The sequence below is a fragment of the Pseudophryne corroboree genome, chromosome 9 (genome assembly GCF_028390025.1).
Source record: "Pseudophryne corroboree isolate aPseCor3 chromosome 9, aPseCor3.hap2, whole genome shotgun sequence".
In the NCBI taxonomy this organism is placed as follows: domain Eukaryota; kingdom Metazoa; phylum Chordata; class Amphibia; order Anura; family Myobatrachidae; genus Pseudophryne; species Pseudophryne corroboree.
This window is the reverse complement of record NC_086452.1, coordinates 249,393,315-249,400,149: the sequence shown is the minus strand read 5'-3', so window position 1 is coordinate 249,400,149 and position 6,835 is coordinate 249,393,315.

The following is a 6,835-nucleotide window of genomic DNA, read 5'->3' as shown; positions in this document are numbered from 1 at the left end:
TTTTGCTTGGCCCAACGCTGTTTTGGGCATGAAATACACTGGCAAAGTGGGCACACACACCATATTTTGCCATTTTGAATAAGTAGCTGTAGTTTTGCAAGGGTTAACCAGTCTTGGGCCACACATTTGACCCCCAAAAACAACAGAGGGTGGTCACTTATATATGACGCAGTTGTATTTTGCCTGGCCCAACGCTGTTTTGGGCATGAAATATACTAGCAAAGTGGGCACACACACCATATTTTACCATTTTGAATAAGTAGCTGTAGTTTTGCAAGGGTTAACCAGTCTTGGGCCACAAATCTGACACCTGAAATCAACAGAGGGTGGTCACTTACATATGACGCAGTTGTATTTTGCTTGGCCCAACGCTGTTTTGGGCATGAAATATACTGGCAAAGTGGGCACACACACCATATTTTGCCATTTTGAATAAGTAGCTGTAGTTTAGCAAGGGTTAACTAGTCTTGGGCCACAAATTTGACCCCCAAAAACAACAGAGGGTGGTCACTAACATATGACGCAGTTGTACTTTGCCTGGCCCAACGCTGTTTTGGGCATGAAATACAGTACACTGGCAAAGTGGGCACACACACCATATTTTACCATTTTGAATAAGTAGCTGTAGTTTTGCAAGGGTTAATCAGTCTTGGGCCACACATTTGACCCCCAAAAACAACAGAGGGTGGTCACTTGCATGTGACCCACTTGTATTTTGCCTGGCCCAACGCTGTTTTGGGCATGAAATACACTGGCAAAGTGGGCACACACACCATATTTTACCATTTTGAATAAGTAGCTGTAGTTTAGCAAGGGTTAACTAGTCTTGGGCCACAAATTTGACCCCCAAAAACAACAGAGGGTGGTCACTTGCATGTGACCCACTTGTATTTTGCATGGCCCAACGTTGTTTTGGGCATGAAATACACTGGCAAAGTGGGCACACACACCATATTTTACCATTTTGAATAAGTAGCTGTAGTTTTTCAAGGGTTAACTAGTCTTGGGCCACACATTTGACCCCCAAAAACAACAGAGGGTGGTCACTTGCATGTGACCCACTTGTATTTTGCCTGGCCCAACGCTGTTTTGGGCATGAAATACACTGGCAAAGTGGGCACACACACCATATTTTACCATTTTGAATAAGTAGCTGTAGTTTTGCAAGGGTTAACCAGTCTTGGGCCACAAATCTGACACCTGAAATCAACAGAGGGTGGTCACTTACATATGACGCAGTTGTATTTTGCTTGGCCCAACGCTGTTTTGGGCATGAAATACACTGGCAAAGTGGGCACACACACCATATTTTACCATTTTGAATAAGTAGCTGTAGTTTAGCAAGGGTTAACTAGTCTTGGGCCAAAAATTTGACCCCCAAAAACAACAGAGGGTGGTCACTTACATATGACGTGGTTGTATTTTGCCTGGCCCAACGCTGTTTTGGGCATGAAATATACTGGCAAAGTGGGCACACACACCATATTTTACCATTTTGAATAAGTAGCTGTAGTTTTGCAAGGGTTAACCAGTCTTGGGCCACAAATCTGACACCTGAAATCAACAGAGGGTGGTCACTTACATATGACGCAGTTGTATTTTGCCTGGCCCAACGCTGTTTTGGGCATGAAATACACTGGCAAAGTGGGCACACACACCATATTTTGCCATTTTGAATAAGTAGCTGTAGTTTAGCAAGGGTTAACTAGTCTTGGGCCACAAATTTGACCCCCAAAAACAACAGGGGGTGGTAACTTACATATGACGCAGTTGTATTTTGCCTGGCCCAACGCTGTTTTGGGCATGAAATACACTGGCAAAGTGGGCACACACACCATATTTTACCATTTTGAATAAGTAGCTGTAGTTTAGCAAGGGTTAACTAGTCTTGGGCCACAAATTTGACCCCCAAAAACAACAGAGGGTGGTCACTTACATATGACGCAGTTGTATTTTGCCTGGCCCAACGCCGTTTTGGGCATGAAATACACTGGCAAAGTGGGCACACACACCATATTTTACCATTTTGAATAAGTAGCTGTAGTTTTGCAAGGGTTAACCAGTCTTGGGCCACAAATCTGACACCTGAAATCAACAGAGGGTGGTCACTTACATATGACGCAGTTGTATTTTGCTTGGCCCAACGCCGTTTTGGGCATGAAATACACTGGCAAAGTGGGCACACACACCATATTTTACCATTTTGAATAAGTAGCTGTAGTTTTGCAAGGGTTAACCAGTCTTGGGCCACAAATCTGACACCTGAAATCAACAGAGGGTGGTCACTTACATATGACGCAGTTGTATTTTGCTTGGCCCAACGCTGTTTTGGGCATGAAATACACTGGCAAAGTGGGCACATACACCATATTTTGCCATTTTGAATAAGTAGCTGTAGTTTTGCAAGGGCTAACCAGTCTTGGGCCACAAATTTGACCCCCAAAAACAACAGAGGGTGGTAACTTACATATGACGCAGTTGTATTTTGCCTGGCCCAACGCTGTTTTGGGCATGAAATATACTGGCAAAGTGGGCACACACACCATATTTTACCATTTTGAATAAGTAGCTGTAGTTTTGCAAGGGTTAACCAGTCTTGGGCCACAAATTTGACCCCCAAAAACAACAGAGGGTGGTCACTTATATATGACGCAGTTGTATTTTGCCTGGCCCAACGCTGTTTTGGGCATGAAATATACTAGCAAAGTGGGCACACACACCATATTTTACCATTTTGAATAAGTAGCTGTAGTTTTGCAAGGGTTAACCAGTCTTGGGCCACAAATCTGACACCTGAAATCAACAGAGGGTGGTCACTTACATATGACGCAGTTGTATTTTGCTTGGCCCAACGCTGTTTTGGGCATGAAATATACTGGCAAAGTGGGCACACACACACCATATTTTGCCATTTTGAATAAGTAGCTGTAGTTTAGCAAGGGTTAACTAGTCTTGGGCCACAAATTTGACCCCCAAAAACAACAGAGGGTGGTCACTAACATATGACGCAGTTGTACTTTGCCTGGCCCAACGCTGTTTTGGGCATGAAATACAGTACACTGGCAAAGTGGGCACACACACCATATTTTACCATTTTGAATAAGTAGCTGTAGTTTTGCAAGGGTTAATCAGTCTTGGGCCACACATTTGACCCCCAAAAACAACAGAGGGTGGTCACTTGCATGTGACCCACTTGTATTTTGCCTGGCCCAACGCTGTTTTGGGCATGAAATACACTGGCAAAGTGGGCACACACACCATATTTTACCATTTTGAATAAGTAGCTGTAGTTTTGCAAGGGTTAACCAGTCTTGGGCCACAAATCTGACACCTGAAATCAACAGAGGGTGGTCACTTACATATGACGCAGTTGTATTTTGCTTGGCCCAACGCTGTTTTGGGCATGAAATACACTTGCAAAGTGGGCACACACACCATATTTTGCCATTTTGAATAAGTAGCTGTAGTTTTGCAAGGGTTAACTAGTCTTTGTTTGTACATTTTTCCTACCTTATATCTGTCTGTTTTTACCCAGTTTTGCTTTTTTCACAGTTGTTTACAATTGTAAAGTTCAACGGAATTTGCTGCGCTATATAAGAATCTGATAATAAGGAGATTTATTTTCAGAACTTAACTTTGTTAAATCTCTTTCTGCGAGGTACACTGGATTCCGCAGGGAATAACATTGGGGTTTAGAGTTGGATATTGATCCGAGGCACCAATAGGCTAAAGCTTCGACTGTTCCCAGGATGCCTTGCACTGCCTCCTCTATAACCCCGCCTGCATGCACAGGAGCTCAGTTTTGTTAACCAGTCCAATGGAGTAGCAGGTAAAAGATACGATAACAGTTAGTAGCCACACAGACCCACATTCTCACAACAGGAGAAGGTACCAGCGGCTAATGCCATACAAACCCAAAGAAGCTAAGTGTGTCAGGGTGGGTGCCCTGTGGAATCCAGTGTACCTCGCAGAAAGAGATAAGTTTTTTCCATAAATCTCCTTTTCTGCAGCTGGGTACACTAGTATTCCACAGGGAATAACATCGGGGATGTCCTAAAGCAGTTCCTCATGGGTGGGGATGCAGTGTAGCGGGCACAAGAAACTCGCGTCCAAAGGAAGCATCCAGGGAGGCGGAATAATCAAAGGCATAGAACCTAATGAACGTGTTCACTTAGGACCACGTAGCCGCCTTGCACAATTTTTCGAGGGAGGAGCCACGGCAGGCCGCCCAAGAAGGTCCAACAGCCCGAGTAGAATGGGCCTTGATAGTTGCAGGAGCTGGAAGACCAGCCTGTACATAAGCTTGTGCAATCACCATTCTAATCCATCTGGCCAAGTTCTGCTTATTAGCAGGCCAGCCGCGTTTATGAAAACCAAAAAGAACAAATAGAGAATCTGATCTCCTAATGGAAGCGGTTCTCTTCACGTAGATACAGAGAGCCCGTACCACATCCAAATACCGCTCTTTGGAGGACAAATCAGGAGAGATAAAGGCCGGAACCACAATCTCTTGGCTAAGGTGGAATGATGACACTACCTTAGGTAAATAACCAGGGCGAGTTCTAAGAATCACACGGTCACAGTGAAAAATCAAAAAGTGTGACCAACATGACAAGGCACCCAAGTCCGAAACCCGTCTAGCAGAGGCAATAGCCAGCAAAAACAAAACCTTAAGCGTAAGCCACTTAAGGTCCACAGACTTAAGAGGTTCAAACGTAGCCTCATGCAGGGCATCTAGAACAACAGACAAATCCCAAGGTGCCACAGAAGGGACATAGGGAGGTTGAATCCTTAGAACACCCTGAGTGAAAGTATGAACGTCAGGCAGAGACGCAATTTTTCTCTGAATCCATATCGACAAGGCTGAAATATAAACATTGAGGGAGGCCAGACGAAGGCCTAAGTCCAGGCCCTGTTGCAGGAATGCCAAAAGTTTTGCAGTACTGAACTTGTATGCATCATAATTCTTAGCCGCAGACCAGGTGAAGTAAGAATTCCAGACTCTATAATAAATCCGAGCAGAAGCTGGTTTACAGGCTTTCAACATCGTTTGAATGACCACCTCAGAAAAAACTTTGGCACTCAGGACGGAAGCTTCAAGAGCCACGCTGTCAAAGCCAGACGGGACAAATCCTGGTAGACACAGGGGCCCTGAACTAGGAGGTCTGGGCATTGTGGAAGTAGAAGAGGACGCTCTATCGAGAGACCCTGTAGGTCTGAGAAGCAATGTACTCTGGGACAGGCTGGAGCGAGTAGAAGTAGGATTCCTCCTTTTTGCTTGAACTTCCTTATTACCCTGGGCAGGAGTGACACCGGAGGGAACACGTACGGCAGCCGAAAGTTCCATGGAATTGCCAGTGTGTCTACGAACGCTGCTTGAGGATCCCTTATTCTTGCTCTGAAGACCGTAACCTTGTCATTGTGTCGAGACGCAATCAGGTCTACATCTGGTAGACCCCACTTGTCTACTAGGAGTTGAAATACTTCAGGATGAAGGCTCCACTCTCTGGCGTGTATGTCCTGATGACCGAGGAAGTCCACTTTCCAGTTGAGGACCCCCAGAATGAACACTGCCGATATGGCTGGCAGATGGCGTTCCGCCCAGTGAAGGATCTTTGACACTTCCAACATTGCCATGCGGCTTCGAGTGCCGCCTTGATGGTTTATGTACGCCACCGTGGTAGCATTGTCCAATTGTACTTGAAAAGGCCTGTTCTGCACCAGAGTCAGGGCAAGTTTCAGAGCATTGAACACTGCCCGCAACTCCAGAATATTTATCGGGAGGAGAGATTCCTACCTGGTCCACCGACCCTGAAGAGAATGTAGTTCCAACACTGCACCCCAACCCCGCAGACTGGCATCCGTCGTCAGAAGGACCCAGTTGGAGATCCAGAAGGGACGACCCCTGCTCAATTGTTGGTCCTGTAGCCACCAGGTCAGTGACAGACGAACCTCTGGAGTCAAGGATATCATGCGAGATCTGATCCTGTGAGGCAGGCAGTCCCACTTGGCAAGGATTAGCTTCTGCAGAGGGCGAGAGTGAAACTGAGCATACTCCACCATGTCCAAAGCCGACACCATGAGGCCTAGTACTTGCATCGCCGAGTGTATCGACACTCGTGGGCGAGAAAGGAAGTATTGTATACTGTCCTGACGCTTCAGGACCTTCTCCTGAGACAAGAACAACCGTTGGTTGAGTGTGTCCAACAATGCCCCCAGGTGCACCATGCTTTGAGCAGGGACCAGGGAGGATTTCTTCCAGTTGATGAGCCACCCGTGGGCTTGCAGAAATTGGACCGTCAGTTCCAGATGACGGAGGAGAACCTCTGGGGAGTTTCCCAGGATAAACAAATTGTCCAGACCTGTTGGGATCCTGATACCCTAACAGCGGAGTAGGGCAGTCCTAACTGCCATGACCTTGTTGAAGATTTGTGGAGCCGTGGTCAGGCAAAAAGGTAAGGCCTGGAATTGATAATGTAGGTTGCCAATAGCAAACCGCAGGTTTTGTTGATGCGATATGGCAATAGGTATATGTAGGTAAGTTTCCTGTGTGTCCATAGATACCATATAGTCCATGGGCTCCAAAGCCAGAACAATAGAGTGAAGGGTTTCCATACGGAACTTGGAAACCTTCACAAAATTGTTCAAAGAATTGAGGTTTAGAATAGGTCGGGAGGATCCATTCGGTTTCGGAACTAGGAACAACGTTGAATAGTACCCCCTGCCTCTCTGAGTCAGAGGCACCGTTACTATCACTCCTGTGTCCAGAAGGGATTGTACCACCAAATGGAGAGTTTTTGCTTTTACCGGGTCTGAGGGGATGTTTGTCAAGCAA